The sequence below is a fragment of the Marmota flaviventris genome, unplaced genomic scaffold (assembly GCF_047511675.1).
Source record: "Marmota flaviventris isolate mMarFla1 unplaced genomic scaffold, mMarFla1.hap1 Scaffold_56, whole genome shotgun sequence".
In the NCBI taxonomy this organism is placed as follows: domain Eukaryota; kingdom Metazoa; phylum Chordata; class Mammalia; order Rodentia; family Sciuridae; genus Marmota; species Marmota flaviventris.
In genome coordinates, this window is record NW_027288362.1 from 451,496 (window position 1) to 470,976 (window position 19,481).

Below are 19,481 nucleotides of genomic sequence, written 5' to 3' on the forward strand. Positions count from 1 at the left end.
TGCAACACAATATTATATATCTGATATTTTTTTTTTTCATTCACTAGAAATAGATCCTTCAGTCTATGACTTAAGGCTAGTGTTGTATGCTCTCTCAAAGCAATTATCTGCATCTTAGTCACCATGGATGAATTTTAAAAAAGAAAAAAAATGTACATCATCCTTGGGAGTAACTATAGTTATAGGAATGTACCATTAGGTGAGTTTGTATACTCAACTTTAAGAATGTTACAAAATAGCCATGTACACGGTCATGCACTTCAATACCAGTGATACAGGTTTCTGATGCTTGAGGATCAAAAGTTTGAGATTAGCCTTGACAACTGAGAAAAACCCTGTCATAAAACAAAGAAGAAAAAGATCTGGGAGTATAACTCAGTGATAGAGGAGTTATGAGTTCAATTCTTCATGTTGCTAACTAAGTTAGAAATATGAAACAAAAAATATGATTAAAATTAATACTATTAATATTTTATTATATAGACTTCTCTCTAGCTGTAAATTCATCATAATTTTGCACAGGCATTGAAACCAGTGTTCTAACAGAAAGCACAGAAATTTTACAGGATGAATTATATTTTCAAATTAAATCAAGTTTTGAACTGTAACAAATTGTATAGATAAAATGAGAATCAACAGTCTCCTGATTAAAATAATATTTCCTCATTATGTGTCAAAACAAGTCCAATGTTTAAATATTAGGAAATAAGACACCATTTAAGATGGGGTGATTTTAACAGCTCTCTTTCTGTTTGACATCCCAATTCTGCCTTTGTATGAACTGAAAAGAACCGGTATGGTGATGTGTTTCTGTAATTTCAGTGACTCAGAAGATTTAGGCAGGGAGATTTCACATTCAAGGACAGCTTCAGCAACTGAATAAATACTAAAGCAAGCAAGCAAACAAACAAACAAAACGACGACTGTGTTGGTCAAGGTGCACACAACCATAATCCCAGAAGGATGGGAAAATGAGGCAAGAAGATGGTAAATTCAAAGTCACCCTCAGCCAAAGTGAGACCCTAGACAACTCAGTGAGACTCTGTCTCTAAGTATAATACAAAATAGGGCTGGGGATGTGGCCCTATTTTGAGTGCCCCTGGCTTCAATCCCTGGTACAAAAAATAAAATAAAATAAAATGGGGCTGGAGGTGTGACATTGTGCTTAAATGCCCCTGGGTAAGATCTCTGATACAAAAGAAACAAAAATTCTGCTCTTTTGAATAAGTGTCACTATCTAACATCCAAGAGAATATGAAAATATTGATAACTCATGTAACCTAGAGGAGGGGAGTTTTGGCTTTGAGATAAGGTAAAGTTGAAACTGAATTCAAGTAAAGTTACTTAGAAAATATTCTTGTGAGACTTAGCAAATATTCTTTCACACTGAACACCTATGTGAACCTCATCTATTATAAAAGGTACAATAATCATAAATGCCAACATGTAACAATTCTTCAGCTTCATTTATATACAGAAAGTAGATGATATGTTTTTACTCCTACTCTAGAAAAATGGAGAATGTGTTTCCAAAACTTTGAATATGGTCTCTTATTATTTTTTTATGATTTATGTAATGCTGTTTGCTATGAGAGTATTAGTCAGGTATCTGGTCAAGAAACATTTGAATGTTTTTGTTTTTGCTTTCAGAACACTGTTACCTCCATGAGAACAAGCCCACAATACTTTTTTAATCATGAGTTATTTTGGGAAAAACATCAGGGTGTTTTATTGGCAGGCAGATTACACTCTAAAGTTCAGTGTATTTACCAACCATCAGCTAATTATATGCAGCAAAGATTCCAGGTGAACTGAGCCTAAATTGATGACCATCCCAAATATGAGCTAATAAGTTTTAGAATGAGTTAATTAGTGACAGATAATTAGTTAATTTATTCACTATAGGCTGGATGCCAGGATTCAATCACATGATGTGCAGAGGTTGTATGAAAAACAGCAGTCATCTTATAGACAGTGATTTATTTTTTCTTCATTAAAATTTTGTTGACTCTCTTAATAAACTGTATTGAACTATAGAAAAATATTTATAGACATATATGCCTTTAATTGTGAAAATATTCTCCCACTACCTTATAAATTTGGTATGAATATTAGCACAATTATAAAAGCCAAATATTTCAATCCTGCCTCTAGGGTCAAGGTAAAATTGCAAATAAGTTTCCCTTTAATGCATTTATATTGTAGAGTCTGGGCTACTGAAAAATTTGAAGACCTGGCACCATCCACCTCCTGTGACACCAATTCTTTATGTTTACCATGTGGGATCTGAAATGGGAATGAATCTGTTCTTAGAATCTAGTGAGAAATAATGCCCACATTTGTACAGTTCTGGGTTAGAGCTGCCAGCTGTCTCAATGTGCACTGTCTCTCCTGTTCTTTGGCCCAGTTCAGAATATGTCCAGGAAGTGTATTCCATCACCTAGGACATAAAAAAAAATGAGTGGTTCAGGCCTTTCATCTTGCTGATGTGAATGAATCCATAGCTCTCAATGTGAAATTTGGATACAGTAAACTGAGATATGCCTGAGACTTCAGGTAAATAGTGAATATTAAGATGGTTTTCCAAAAGTGCATGTATGTATTAATAAATTCATAGTGTCAAGCCATGATAATATATTGAATATAGAGTTTTTAATTACAATTTGTTTAAGCTCTTATTTTCTTCTCCTTCTCCTCCTTTTCCTCCTCCTCTTCCTCCTCCTCCTTCTTTTTCATTTAAGGACACGGTCTTACTGAGTTTCTTAGTGCCTTAATTTTTGCTGAAGGTAACATTGAACTCAGAATTCTCCTGCAAACACATCCTGAGCCACTTGGATTACAGGTGTATGTCACTGTGGCTGACTTTTGTTTTTCATTTTTAATTTGAATAGAAAAAACTTTAAAATTATACTTGTGAGTCTCTTTTTAGGGGTGAGAGATATGGGGACCATGATGCCTAAGGAAATTGCTAATGAGTTTAAACCTCAAGCTGTTTTTCATAAGATCAGTGAACAGAAAAGTTAAATAAAATTTTAAACTAACTGTGATATCATTTCCATCAATAAAAATATATACATATTTATTCACAAATTGCTTTAACCTTATATACAGTGATAAATGTCAATGCACTTCTGTCTGGGTTAGGTCCTACTATTGGAAGGAAATTCTCCCTCAAAGTAAATCAACCCAAGGCATTTAATGCAATTCACAGCCACTCAAAATAATAATAATAAGAAGAAGGGTAGGGGGATTGTAAAATTGTGATGCACACCTGTAATATAAGTTTCTTGAAAAAGCATCAAAGGAAAAATTTATACTCTCTCTCTCTCTCTCTCTCTCTCTCTCTCTCTCTCTCTCTCTATATATATATATATATATATATATATATATATATATATATATATATATATATATATATTTATGTGTACACAAGTAGTGAGGGTACACACAAATCTAAGACAGTCCTTTTTTTCTTGAATTTTTATTTGTTGCTGTAGATGGATATAATATCATTATTAGTTTGTTTCTTTGTTGTTTTTTTTTTAATGTGCTGCTGAGTGTTCAACCAGTACCTCACACATAATAGAAAAGCACTCTATCAGAAGCTTCTGACCCCTTTTTTCTTTGATATTGAGGGCCTGCTATCCTCTCATATTTTTAATTGCTGGACTCAGCAGTTTTAGGTGTGCTTCTTTTCACATTTTGACACCATTGTCAGCAGATCCAAGATCTTAAATTAGATAGTCCTTAATACAAAGTTTCACATTTTGACTTCTTAGTTAAAGATTAAAGATTAGTTTCCAAGTATAGGTAGATGCAAAGTATTATTGAATTAAATAGTTTTTATTTGAGTTTCTTTACAAAGGTCTTTTTTTTTTTTCCTTAGGTCACTATGTTCTCAGGATAGACTATTAACAGGAGATGCTTTCAGTTCATGGGAAATATAATTTTTTAAATAACAAAAAAGAATTCTTTGAGGGCTGGGGATGTGGCTCAAGCGGTAGCAGGGTCGCCTGGCATGCATGCGGCCCGGGTTCGATCCTCAGCAGCACATACAAACAAAGATGTTGTGTCTGCCATACAAACAAAGATGTTGTGTCTGTCGAGAACTAAAATAAATAAATATATATATATATATATATATATATATATAAAGAATTCTTTGAATGAATACTAATGATTTTAATGGAGGAAAAAATGATTTGTTGAGACACATAAGGAAAATTGACAATATTAAAATCATGTTTAGGATAGACTAGAAAAAAATCATAATTAATAAAAGAATAAGTGCAAATCACCCAGAAAGATTTTTAAAAATTTTAAAATGCCTTTCCCCCATAAGCCTGCAGAACCATCATTGGATGATGATAGTAGCATAAAATGTTTTAGGTTCTAAGGTGGAGACTAAAGAATAAGAAAAATGTTGATGGCTTCAGAAGTTCTTTTTCTCCTTATGAGTTTTTTTAAAATTTTTTTATTACTTTTAATTTGGTGGAGAGATACTGAAAAACTTCCATGGCCCAGGGAGAATTGCCCCACCTCTCCACCTCCTATGCCCTCCACCCATATTTCTTTTTTTTTTTTCTCAGTCCACCTTTGCCCCCTCCTCCGCCCTGTCCTTTCCCCAGTGACAGGACTTGGCAGCGGTCACTGCTGGGGAGGAGGAGGGAGGGATGGCCTTGCTCCTGAGCCCCCTCCTCTGCTCCAGAGCTCTCTGCAAATGCTGAGATGAGGAGGAGGAGGGGGAGGGGTGGAGCAGGGAGAGGAGGAAGAGTAGGAGGGGAGGGGGGGAGGAGTGGAGCAGGAGGAGTTGCTAACTGGAGGAGTTACAGCACGGGAACTTGGCTGCAGCCTCAGGTACAGCTTCAGCGGCAAAGGTCAGCGCCCTGGGCAGCCGGCACCTGAAGGAGGATGACAGTAGCCAGTCACCGCGCCTTCCCCAGGGGCTGCGAGGGCGGGTGGGAGGTAGGCGGGGGCTCCGGGTCCCCACCCCCTGCTGTGAATGCCCGCGCGGATCCCGGAGGAGCCCAGCGCCCCCAAGAGGGCTGTTTCTGGGTGTGGGCACCGCTGCCCGAGTGTGCGGAAAAGGGGAGTTGCATCCCGGAGGCGCCATGGAGCTGGGGAGTTGGGGTTTGGGGTGGGGAGGGCGGGAAGAGGCGGGGAAGAGGCGGAGTCCCGGGAGAGAAAGGAGGCGCTCCAGCGCCTCTGGAGAACTCGGGAGACGAGTCCCGGACCCCGGTGCAGGCCAGAGGTGAGCGCCCAAGCGGGGCGGGGGGGGGGTGGGGGACAGGCATGGACCCCACTGGAGAAGCGAGCGCCTGCCGCCCAGACTGGTGCGGGGTTGGAGACAGCCTAGGCTCCAGCTCTCCCCAGGGCAGCCAGGGGAGGCAGGACTCGGGAAGTGCTGGGGGTGTGTGAAGGTGAAGCGGAGTGTCAGAGGCAACCCCCGGCTGAGCCTCTAGGAGGAGAAGGAGGAGGAGGGGAGCCCCGCCCCGCAGACAGCCGCCCTTGTCAGTGCCAGGGGCGCTGCACAACAGGAGCTGCAGCGGGCAGGGCGGCTGAGGATCCCGCAGAGCAGGCCCCGCCGCGGATGGGAGCCTGGCCAGCAGCGGTGGGGGCGGGAGCCTGGGGCGGGGAGCCGGAGCCAGGGGCGGGGATTGGGGGCGGGGCCTCAGAGGCGCCAAGCTAGCTCCCCCATGACTTAACTTTCTGGGTGGACATGTGTGCCAGAGGTGCGCTGGGGCCAGCCGGGGCAGGAGGAGTCCACCCATATTTCAGCTCAAAATTGTATTCAAGGAGTTCTTGATGTCTAAAAAATTTTGCTTTATGAAAAGAACCAACTACTCTCAACTTATTTTTTATTCATTGTAATTAAATTATTCCTTTGTACATGGAATAAAAAAGAAATTATTAAATTTATTTGAAGACATCCGAATAACATTTGGTTATGCAGTCTGCCTATTTTAATATGACTTGCAAAATTGAAAACTGCAGAGGAATTCTAAGTCAATAGAAAAATCTCTAAACTTTTTTAAGGACATTCATCTCAAAATGTGGTTTCAAACTTAGGCACTTCACCATCTAACACAGGAAGAGAAAGATAAGAAACCAAATAAAATACTGGCAAAGTCTGACAAAACTCTCTTTCCAAAATTAGACTTATTAATCTTCACATGAGAGACCCCATTTTCTACAGAGGGCTTATTTTTTAATACACAGGACCACCTCTCCTCCCCACTAAACTTAGAAAATTACACTGGTTTCTTGGGGCTTCTGCCCAAGTTTCTTCCTTATGTACCACTGACATTTCTCCAAACCTCCTCTAAATATTGTGAGAGATAGAAGTGGCTTTTTATTTGGAAAAGTAGTTGTGATTTACGATTATCAGTGAAACCCCTTGGGGCTTTATTGAATCATGTCAACAGCTGTCAGTAATAATATGTACTTTGCTGGCCACAACATAATGTATTGATATGTATAAAACAATGTTACAAACTGGAAAAAAATATATATTTTTTTAATAATTTATATGCAGTCTTATGAATAATACAGAGCTCTTTGTGAGCATTATGGTGCTGTAGATAATAAATTTACCCTGTTCTCTGGCCTGCCAAGAGAGTTGTAAAGCAGAATATATTGGTTCACCTTTGTGAAAATAAACAATTTTAGTATGTCAGTACGTTCTAGCTAACATTTACTTCTGAGGTCTTAAAGAATAGTGTGCTCTAAATGGTTCTGGGAGTGTTTATACTGTCTCTGACTCTCCTGGGTAATGTTTCAGTGAGTGATATGATCAGATAACAAGTGGCACTATTTCTCAAGTATTGATATTGTGATATCTCCTGTAGTTTTATTGCCTGGAGTAGCTAATTTTGTCTTAACTGGATCTATACTTCTGTGTATGCATTTTTAATATGATTTTTTTAAAGTGGTTTATAGACTTGTGTACATTTTCTAAGTGATATCACCCTTCTTTCTCAGTTATTTTTGCATGGATCAGGAATCAATAAGTCCTTAATGTTCTTGTTTTATCTTCTTGACAAAATACAGACACCCTTATAGGAAATGTTTCTCTTGAAACTGAAATAGCGATCAATTCATCACCTCTTCATGTGTTCCAAATGGTAACAAGACATCTGTATTCATAGCAAATCATAATTGATTATATAAATTAATTTATAGTAACATATTTACATAAACTTTGTGAGAATAGCCAAGCTTTCTGTGTTTATTAATTTCTCCTACAAAGCAGTAAGGGTGGTGATTTTTGCATAGGAAGAAAAACTCTGATATTCAATCAATCTTTTGGCTGATAACATACAACTGAAATTTTAACATGTTGTAATTTCCTCACAGGATAACAAAGAAGAAATAAATTTATAAGCAGCACTTTATTGAAGGTAATAGCTTTTCTACAAGGGGTGAAACATTTCATTTTGTTCTTATTTTCTTAAAACGGCATAGACTAATTCTGAGAAAGTACTGAAGCACTTTCTTTATTTATATACATTTTTGGATGTTGATGGGTCTTTATTTTGTTTATATGCAGTGCTTAGATGAAACCCTGTGCCTCAAACATGCTTAGCAAGTGTTCTACCATTGAGTCACAATCCCAGCTCCAGGCACAAACACAGGTCTTTCAGCTCTTTCTTGATGTGTAGAATTTCTCACCCATGCCTCTGCTGTCTTGATCTAAGTATCCATACATTTACTTCACACTGATACAGTGATTTGATGCACATACACAGTACCATTTACTGCAACAAAACAGCATGGTTTATAACTTAAATCAATTTTAAGCATTCAAGCTAATTAGAGTCATAAAGCTGTAAGAATAGGGCCTTTTAATCCACTGGTATATTAACCTATTTAAGATGGTTGGGCTTTTTATACAAAAAATCCTGAAGTAGTCTGTTTCACTAGTATTAATGCAGATACCATTAGGAGCAGCACACTAGCTGAGCTGAATAAAGATGGCCAATTTAAAAGAAAATCAGAATTTATATAATACAGGACCTTTTAGATCACATCAGGTTGAATCCTTTGGAAAGCAACTGTGTAAGCCATGCAGCTCACAAGACATGGCATGGATCATCCACATTCCACATGGCTTGTGAGGCCTCTGTTTGGCAGCAGAAGACCCTCAACACTGGCTCCCACAAAAGAGGATCCTGCAGTCCAATATTGGGATTAGAAAATTGTAGTAAACTATGGTGAAAGCAATTTTGAAGACAGATGCCTTCTGTTTGTTTCCAGAAAAAAGACAGTAAGGAAAATATGAGTGAAAAAGTCCTTTTCCATGAACTCCTATTTGTTTTGCTTTATGAGCATACCCTATTGTCGTGACCCCTTGCCCGCAAGGAAGACGCAACTCAGGAATCTTCTTTCAGCAGTTTATTCAGGCCCTTGATATTTCTTCATCTCCCTCTCGGATGCCCCTCCCAGCCTTAATAAAGCATCTCAAGCCCCAATGCAAAGCTGCCACGTGGAGATTTCTCATAGGGTGGTGAAAAATCATGTGCCAACTCTCCCAAATAAGGAGTTGTTTGTCACAGACCAGAGCGGAGCCAGCCCCATCTTGTAATGGCAACCATAGTGTGCAGAAACGGCAGAAGGGGCTCACCACAGTTCCCCCTTTCTGTTTACTTAAAACAATACAGGCGAGAGTAGAGGTCCTATCCCACTGTGCAGAAGTGGCTGCATAGTATGGCTCAGTCCTAAGGAGGGCCCTTCCCCAGATCTGAGGCCATATCAGCTGACGCCTTTTTTCGTGGGGCAGGGCGTGGACGTGTCTAACCCGCATGCAATAGGACATGCTCTCCTTGAGGTCCACGTCAAGGATCACTCAAGTGCAGTGCCTTGCCTCGCATCCTGTATCGTAACGATGGTGGACGAAGGGGGATAGCTGAGGCTGAACTGTGGCTGTTTATAACGACAAACAAGTTGACAGCACCCTGAAAGAAAGGCACGGACTTTAAGGCGATAGAAAAGCACTAGTGTGGAAACCCATCTGCGTGCAATGGCAGTAAGACCGGCAGAGTGCAAGGGCTTTCCAACACTAAGAGAATGACAAGGAAAGTCATGTCGATCCCAGTGCAATGTTATAATAACTTGGGGTGTAACGACCATGTCAAAGGTTTACTGTTTAAGATGTGCAAGCCAGACTTGAGGCGAGTTGCCATTTTCTAAAGCTGCAAGAGCTTGTATGATCATAGCCTTATCGTGAGCACTGCGGGCCTTAAGGCGACAGAGAAACCACAAACAGAGGAACATACTGAAGCAACACATTGCACCAAAAATGCCCACTCCCACCCATTCCTTAAAGAAGGAAAAGGCAGAGGATAGCCAACTGGTGAATTGACCCAAAGTCACTGGTTCGACACGGGTGCTATTCAGAACAGCAATCTGAGTTAGTTGAGACTGGATCAAGTTTTCTGCTTCCATGGACCAGGTTCCGGATAGATACTCTCCGATGATGCAGGAGGCATTTCTGGAATCATAAAATCTGACAGAGGTTATACATAAATGTGCACGTTGATCAATACAAACCAAATGTACTAGGCCAGACAATTCCTCAACTTGAGCTTGAAGTAGATCTATCCTTTGATTAGCAGCCAGAATCCCAGATAAAATGTGTTGATTAATTTTACTTTGAGATTCAAGTATGGTGGATGTTTGTTGAATAACCTGATTAATAGTGGCAGCAGTTTGTACTTGGCTGGCCATGGCTACTCCAGCTGTAACTGCTGCAGCAGCAGATACCGCCACAGCTGTCACTATAGCTGCCGTAATTCCAAAATCTCTACGGGCTCTAATCAGTTCAACAATAGGAAAGGACTCTGGATCCGCAGTAACCGGGATCGGGACAAAAGTTGGAATTTTCATAACCACTGCCATAGTCCAGGAGCCATTCCAACACTCAGATAAGTAGCAGGTAACATTAGAACAATTAAGCATTCCCTGTGATGTATCATTAGCCAAAATAAACAGGAACGGAGATTGGAGACAGACTGCTGCAGAAGGTAATGTAGCATTAGATAATTGTGAATTATTTGCAGAAATTTTAAGCCTCCTACCTCGCTCCGAGTCTTGGGTACTGCCAGAAACATTAAACAGCCAACTTTGGACTCCTAATATTTCCCTGGGGAAACACAAGCGCGGACTAGACTAGCCCAATCTGAGGGAGTCATGCAAAATCTAGTAAGTCCCTCCACCTGAGTGAGAGTGAAAGTGGCATCTATGCCATAAGTGCGGACAGATTCTGCCAAGGTTTTAACTCTCTTAAAGTCTAAAGGCTCATGATATCTTCCACTGTTATTGTCCTGAAATACAGGGTATGCAAGTCCCATATCTGTATTAACTGTCCTCCAAACTTGTGCATGAAAAGATCTCCCGGAACCTTGGCTCCCCCCCACATATGGAGGTGGGGCAATCGGCACCATATCTTCTTCTAGCTATTCTACCTCCTCCTCCTCAGAGTTTTGTTGACCGATGTTAACTCCCTTCCCCTTCTTACAGTAGGCCTGCGTGCCTTGTGTCTCCTTTTTCTTCTTTTTCATTTTTATCTTATGTAGTTGTTGTAACAATATATCAAGGTCCTCAGAACTCTCTGAGTCGCTTGTGTTCTCAGGCGTTCTGAATTTGGTCAAGTCTGGATAGAGCCTTCTCCTATTTTTATCTTCAGGCTCTTTTGCCTTCTCACTACTCTTACTCTTAATACTCTCTGCCACTTCACTACATGATCCTTCAGATTTTTCCTCATGCAGTTGCTCAAGAATAGCTTGACCCTCACTCACAGCTTCCTGGCATTTACCATCTGTTATACATCCTCTAACTAACTTCCAAAGTGGTATAATGCCACCCTGCAAGGTACCTTGCTCATGAGCGAAATCTAGATCTTTCCCTAATTTGTCCCAGCTGGGAACCGTAAGACTCCCTGAAAAAGCAAACCAAGGAGCTGCTATATCAGCTTCTCTTAAAAACATATGCAAAGTACTCTGCTTTATACTAAGTCCTTTTGAATGTAACAACCCATCTAGGGTCAACAAAATTGGGCTTGAAGAAGCAACGCCCATAATGTTTTTAGAGCTATAAAGAAAGTGAAAGTACAAAAGTCCCCGCTCTCTTCCTTTTACAGGGGAGCGTTCGTTCTATGAATTCCCCGCTCTCTTCCTTTTACAGGGGAGGGTCCCTGTCGTCACAACAACAAAAGAAGCACAAAAAACAAAAGCAAAATGACACAACAAAAGAAACACAGAAAACAAAAGCGAAAGTAGAAGCGAAAGTAGACAGTGCAGCTGCAATAAAATGTAATGCTCTCTCTTTCTTTACAGAGGAGCTGCCCCGCTTTGGTCGTGGATCCCACTTACCTGGGACTAACCCCGCTTTGATCGCGGATCCCACTTATTGGGACTAACCCCGCTTTGGTCACGGATCCCACTTACCTGGGACTAACCGGTGCACCACCCCTGACTGCTGAAAGTTCTGGTTCCCGGGTCTCGGCACCACTTGTCGTGACCCCTTGCCCGCAAGGAAGACGCAACTCAGGAATCTTCTTTCAGCAGTTTATTCAGGCCCTTGATATTTCTTCATCTCCCTCTTGGATGCCCCTCCCAACCTTAATAAAGCATCTCAAGCCCCAATGCAAAGCTGCCACGTGGAGATTTCTCATAGGGTGGTGAAAAATCATGTGCCAACTCTCCCAAATAAGGAGTTGTTTGTCACAGACCAGAGCAGAGCCAGCACCATCTTGTAATGGTGACCATAGTCTGCAGAAACGGCAGAAGTGGCTCACCACACCCTATAGAAGAAAATAGAATTCTGACTGTGAGGGGAAATCTGGACCTTCAGTGATTGTTATAGAAGAATAGGAAATGTTGACACCAAGGGTATGCTATCAAATACTTAGCATAGGACTGCCTACTTCTTTGAGATAGGCTTTGTGGTAAATAGAAAATGCTGGTAAAATTTTTTCTTTTGGTTTCATGAAGCCTAGAGTTTTATTTGATGTTTGAGATCCATTGTGCTTTGAAATATAATCTTCTTAGCATCCCTGCCATAGGTTTATATGAAAGGTGATTTAGCGTACTGTGGTGGGCTAACATCCATTGCTTCTTTCCATGGGAAATATTTTGTACTAAAAAAAATAAATACTCTTTAATAGGGAATTTTATTCATCATTGAGTGGAGGCTTTCTTAAAATGCTTTTATTCAAACACACCTTTTTTTAGAGAGAGAGAGAGAGAGAGAGAGAGAGAGAGAGAGAGAGAGAGATATTTAATATTTTTTTTTTTTTTTAGTTTTTGGCGGACACAACATCTTTATTTGTATGTGGTGCTGAGGATCGAACCCAGCGCCATGCGCATGCCAGGCGAGCATGCTACTGCTTGAGCCACATCCCCAGACCCCTCAAACACACCTTTTATTTAAAATATAGAAATGACTGGCTTACAAAGCCAGTTATGTAAAAAAAAATTCAGACACTTTAAAATGAAGTAAACAGATCACTCATATTAAATTTTCTACAAAAATATTTCAGTTACCATTATATTTAGAAAAATATAAAAGAATCAAATTATTTTACATACATAGAAAAGTTAACCTTAGATAAAACATATATACATTTATATATAGTGTTCTGGAGTGCACATGCACATACATATTCTAAAATATATATAAGATTTCAACGACTTGGAGAAAAATTCCAGGAAGTATCTAGTATTGATATTATTTAATAAACTTTCATGAATAAGTAATTACAAAATCGTGTCTAAACTTGTGAGTAATAGTTTCATATGTTATCTATATCCCAAGAAAATAAGTTTTCAGAGATTTATCAGAGGATAAATAATCTGTCATTCCTCACAGTATTATCATGCATTCACTACTTTTCTTATTTTTAGCATGGATTCTCTAGTACATTAAGACTTCTTTCTTCATTTATATATTTAGTTCTCCACTTCTACCTATTTTGTTTTACTTTGTTAATCACTCTTTGTATTCTGTCTTTCTCTATCTCACTCAAAGAATAGATTTAAATGAGACAATATATTATTTTTTAATAAATGAATATATTTTAGTTGCTTCAAAAGTATTTGCTTTTTTTCATAATATGTTACACTTATTCTTGAGTATTACAAACTTCACAATGGAATATATAAAACATTTCAACATATATAAACATGCTTTTTTATTTTTGTATTTAAATATTTTATTTCCTCTGAATTTGCTCACAATCTTTTATAACATAATTTTTACATTTTATTCTAATTTGTTATAAAATACAGTAGAATGCATTGTAATTCATATTACCCAAATAGAGTACAATTTTTCATATCTCTTGTACACAACAGAGTCACACCATTCATGTCTTCATACATGTACTTAGGATAATGACATCCATCTCATTCCATCACTTTCCTATCCCCATGCTCCCTTTCTTCCCCTTCCTCCCCACTGCCTTATCTATAGTTTTTTCTATTCCTCCCATGCTTCTCCCTCCTTTCCATTACATATCAGAAATTTTATGTGAGAGAAAACATTCAGCATTTGGTTTGAGGGGATTGGCTTACTTCACTTAGCATAATATTCTTCAGCTCCATCCATTTACTTGCATATGCCATGATTTCATTCTCTTTAATGATGAGCATTATCCTATTTTGTATAAAAAGAACATTTTATTTATCAATTCATATACTGAAGGGCATCACAGCATACGACAAAAATGCAGCTACAACAATGTTTATAATAGCACAATTTAAAAAATGATTTTAACTATCAGATTATAAATGCTTTTTCTAAAAATCTAATATAAAGGTATAAAAACGCTACATGGTTTCTATTGAACATTGTGGATGTTGAAGGTGTTGAATATTTTCTTATATATTTATCATCAGAAATACTATTATTTCTACTAATAAAATGTTTCTAAAATGAAAATATTAAATGGAGAATCCAATAAAATAATAGCCTTGCCTCATAATGTATTAGGTGTAAGAATTTGTGAATATTATAGTATTTTTTAGGTGTAAAACCTTAGCTAGATTTCATTTGAATCTTAGCTTTTCTCACTTAGTAACTTTATAAACTATGATATATCACTTAACTCTGGGATTCTCAGTTTGCTTATCTGTCAATCATTAATAATTGCTCTCAGATTTTTCTGGAAATTTTGAACATGCCCAACATTGTTTTCTTTTTCTTTTTTACAAATATTTAGTTATTTATTTTTTAGAGAGAGAGAGAGAGAGAATTTTAATTATAATTTTTTTTTTTTTTTTTTTTTTTTTAGTTTTTGGCGGACACAACATATTTGTTTGTATGTGGTGCTGAGGATCAAACCCAGGCTGCACACACTCCAGGAGAGTGCTCTACCTCTTGAGCCACATCCCCAGCCTGTTTTCTTTACTTATATGTTATAAAAGAATTTTCAGAGTTCTCTAAAGTAAAGTAGCCCTGAAAAAAAGCAAGTGCTCTATACAATGTAGACATGCAGTGGTCATAACTTTTGAGATCAGAACTACATGAAGCTTGGTTTGTATACTCCATCAATTCAAATTTTGTAAATAAGGGACAAGACAATGTTTTTATACCATGAAGAAGACCTCATAGCAGGACAGGTACACACTACAGTCACTTATCTCCATGAAGTCCCAATATCACATCCACTTATCACATCCACCACATTTGCAAAAAGACATCTCATTACATCAAAACTGGTATATGAGATGTAACCTCACTAAAAGTCTCACGAAGCACAAAAAAATTTGGACACCATACATGGGAGGGAGGAAGCCAGGACCAGATCAAACAGAAACTGCTTGCATTAAGACCTGTAACCACCTTGGTGATGTAGCTGAACACAAAGAAAAACCAAAGCATGAGTATTGGGGTTTAGAGATAAGTGTGCAAAAGGCTTAATTGTTCTAAGGCAAGGAAGCAATGTAAACCATAATTGTAACTATGCAGTTATAAATCACAATTTTTAAAAAAAGGACAGAAAAACAGGCAGAAGTACCGAATTAAAGAAGAGGATAGAGTTTTTAACTCATAATAGAAGACTTGACAATCCTTACCAAAGGGGTGAATATGTCCAGAAATTTTCCTTTATGAAGGTAATTTGTGGAAGGAGTGAGTTTTTCGTTTCTGAAGAAAATTTTGGCAGAAAGTATAGGATAAGAGAAGGAATAGCAAAAGCACAAAAGTCACAGAAGGAAACTAAAGTCTAGTAAGATGTTCAGTTATAAGGTTGGGGATATAACTCAGTTGCTAGAGTGCTGGCCTCACATTCACAAGGCCCTGGGTTTAATCCCCAGTACCACCAAAAAAACGTTCAGTTACAAATTTTTATTGTGTTTATCATGATGTCATTTAGAATTATTATTAGTATTATTATTTAAATCAGGAATTGAACCCACAGGTGCTTAACTACTGACCCAAACCCCAGCTCTTTCTTTTCTTTTTTCTTTCTTTCTTTTCTTTTTTTTTTTTTTTTTTGAGACTTAATCTTGCAGAATTTCTGAGACTGGCTTTGAGCTTGCAATTCTCATGCCTTAGTCTCTAGAGCCAACCAAGATTACAGGCATTCGCCACCATGTCCAGCTTGGAATTTTTTTAAGTCATTTTATTTTTATATATCAGGACTTCATCTGACAATGATTGTATTTTCTTTTGCTAATGTTTTGAATAGAATCTGTACCTTATACCACAAATAACCTAAAAACTCACTCTTTATGTAAATATGATATCATCTTGGCATGAGTGGAATGACTCTACAGTTCTTGAAGTGACTCCCCAAGTATTGTCAAGCATAATGTCAAATCTTTGATATTGTTCCATAAGAAATTTGGAAAAGAATGTGGCACATTAAATGTATATTCTAAAAAATTAAAAAGCCTTGAAAAATATGTTCCAGATGCTTGTGCTTTAATCCATTAGGAGTAATGTTTTAGACTGTATAGTTGAGAAAATAAATGTTGTTTAGAACCTCACATCTCAGTGATTTATTTAATCAATGTTTATTTCCCACTCTAAAAGGTCTAAAGTGAACAAAATCTAATGGTCAGGCAGGTCTACTGGGTGGCTTACATCTGAGATAGTTCTCAGAACTCTGGAGTTCCTGCATTTCATGGGTTTTATGAATCATTTTTCCTCTACAATTTGTTAGTATCACAAGAGTAGGTGTTTCCATCAAAAATATCCACCTTAGTCTCCCAGACTTTAGAAATCTTCACTTTGTGATGGTGTGCTGTGGGAGAGGCATTAGCTTTCAGAATCAGTTTCAGCCTTCAGCACACTTGTTTGTGCTACTTGCCATCTTGAAGTATTTTTCCAGCATAAAGTATGCTTAGACAGTTATTTTGTGTATGGAGAAAAACTTGAATTTTTATTTAACTTGCCTCTTGGCTGACTCATGTCTCTTAACCAGTGATGAATTTCTATTAATAATTTTACATGAATAATAAATGAAAAGGCATATTTAATAGGATACAATTATAAGTAACAATAGAGTGAGCCATTATGACTTCATTAAGATTGCCAAATGAGAAAGAAAATTAATGTATTTTAAATATTTGTAATTTAAAATTATTGTACTTAAAATATAGCAAATACGGTAATTTTAAAACTGTTTCTATATCTTAATATGTATGATTGAAACTTTATAACTTAAAGATTATTTTTTCAAACCTGAACTCAATGAATCACACCTCACCAGGTGCAAAACTCAAAAATGAAGGCAGAGAATTTGTATATTAAGAACAAGATTAAAAAATTAAAAAAAAATAGATGGCTATTATAAAACCTGGAAGATAGTGTTGAAAAGATTCTTCAGAATGAAAACAGAAGATTGGACAAGGAGAATAAATTTTCCTAACATGATTCTAAAATGAGAGAAATGAGATATGGAAAAGGGCAGGTAGAACATGAAAAAAATAAAATTCTCTACTGCTGAGTGGGAATGTGAATCTTCAAAGAGTTTAAAGTCTTTCCACAAAGTAAAAAGTGATCATGAATAAAGGTGCCAAACCCACAGTTGTCCCTGAGTTACCACCAGTCTCCCTGTCTAAAGACACAGGAAAAGTTCTTTCAAGTTTTTTGAGATAAGGTTTAAAACTAAACATCCAAGCCACTCAACCTTTCTTTAAACTAGGAGCTAAACATAAAGACCATGGTGTCTACACAGATTTATATCCTGTGATATGACTGTGTCTGTGTTTTAAATAATTTCATCCGTTGCTTTATGAATTTTTAAAAATGACTATATTCTGTAATGGAGTCCTTTGTAAATTACCTGATAAATGTTGAATAAGAAAAAGTTATCTACCATATCTAGAATATGGTGAAAGGCATTAAAGTTAATTAATCTAGAGAACTAGAAGTAAAAGTGTCCCAGAAATGAATGTAAATTTGATAGTTTACATTTAACTTCTGGATTCTTACCATGTACCCATAAAAATATAAGATTTGAAGAAAAATATGTTTTAAGACAGTATGTACTAGTCCTTTGTCTTGGCTAAGGGAAGTCAGACCTCTTAAGACCAACTCCATTCCTCTTTGATATAGCCCTAAATGCTGTGTGGTCCTGCACTGGCTTTGGCCTTGTTTTTCAGTTCTTACTGTCCTGTAGCACTTTTTGTTCTGACATTATTTAAATAGTGCTCTCATTCTGGGTGGTTCTACACATTCTGTATTATGAGCAACATGCACAGGGTAATCATTAATTATTGAAGAAATACTAAGAAAATTACTTCTAAAAATAGATAAAGAGAGCTAATTATTTTCTTTAACCATTTTAAGACCTAAATATAATTACTCAAAAACTTGTTCTTCATTTTTTTTTTTTGATGTCACAGTGGAAAGACGTGAGAGAGACACATGGACAGACACAGGGGATGTATAAAATTTTCTGAGGTTAAACCTTGTTGTGCACACCTATTTCTCAAGTATTTGCTTAGAATTCTGACTTTTTTTCTCTAATATATTAAATCATTAAGATTTGGTAAATTAGAATGCTTATTAGTTTTGACTTTACATCAAAATTGATTCTGATATTTTCTTGCCAAGAATTTATTTATTTCATGGTCCTCAGATTTTGGGGGCTTACTTAATATTCTTATCATCTCTCACTTCTGCTTGCATTACTCAGAGACAGAATTGCTGTACTCTTTCATATGTATTTCTTAAGAGTAAAAACTTCAGAGTATTTGTTCGGGTATCAAAACTATTTTAAATTAATCTCATGGTAAAACAACTCTAAATACTCCTTTCTATGTTTTTACATTTTCAAATTGAGGTTTTCTTCAGAGCATATTTTACTGAATATTTGTGTTTTACAATAACAGACTCAGAAATTTCAGTCACTAAAATCCATTTATTTACTGATATATGTACAATTTGGATTTTTAATTTTGTGCAGCTACAATAATATTTGATAATAATATTTATGATGCTTTCATGAACAAAAGTATATTACAAAAATAGATGTATTTCACTATACCTTAATAAAAATGGACATGTACATTTATCATTATTTAAATGTTTATTTTCACCTCTGGGTATATTTTACCAATATTATTATAAAATAAATCATATAACATTTATTACTTTATGTTTATTTCTTTGTACCATATTTATTTATTATGTTATTGTTCTATACATATTGCTGGTTAACACATTCTTTTTTTTAAAGGGAGAGTGAGAGAATTTTAATATTTATTTTTTAGTTTTCGGTGGACACAACATCTTTGTTTGTATGTGGTACTGAGGATGAAACCCAGGCCGCACACATGCCAGGCAAGTGCGCTACTGCTTGAGCCACATCCCCAGCCCCAGGTTAATACATTCTTAAAAAGAAAATGCTATTTAATAACCATAGCAATGGTATATTAAAGAGCTTTTTAAACTACTCTTTTAATACATATTTTCTTTTATCTTTCTAAAACCTTCTAGAATCTGTAAATTTATAAATATACACATTGAGAAACAAGAGATCCTATGGCAATAAGTAATATACCAAAGTGTCAAAACCTGATAAGTTCAGTGCTAGAATTAACAGTTTTCCTGAAGTGCAGTTCAATGATGTCTCTAATGCAGTTAGTAAGCAAAACATTAAAATAACTGTAATTGAAATGATTCAGCAAACTATTTGGCATGACTATATATGTCCTCAATTTTAATCAAATACATATTAGATTTATTTATAATATATAGGTTAATTTATTCCTTTATGATCATTATCTATTTTTTGAGAAATGACCTCTAGTAAACAGCCTCATTTGGCCTCAGGATGTGTGTACAGTAAGAAAAAAAGTCTCAAGAGTTCTCTCTATTATATTCATAATATATTCACATATCCCCAAGGCCTTTCACATACTGGTCAGTCACCCACAGCAAGCAATTTGAAAGTTCATGAAGTTTTGCAATATAACATTGTTATCCTTTCAAGCTATTTCTAAGAATTCTGTGTGCTTTATTGAAAACAT

The 19,481-nt window shown here is 36.8% G+C and overlaps 1 long non-coding RNA gene across 1 annotated transcript; it reads left to right on the top strand.

Moving 5' to 3' along the window:
- The first annotated feature begins 5,189 nt into the window (after positions 1–5,189).
- Positions 5,190–11,451, top strand: LOC139704393 (uncharacterized). Its single transcript, XR_011706314.1, has 3 exons — positions 5,190–5,251; positions 7,357–7,400; positions 11,334–11,451. It is a non-coding gene; the product is annotated as an uncharacterized lncRNA (long non-coding RNA).
- The last annotated feature ends 8,030 nt before the right edge of the window (positions 11,452–19,481 follow it).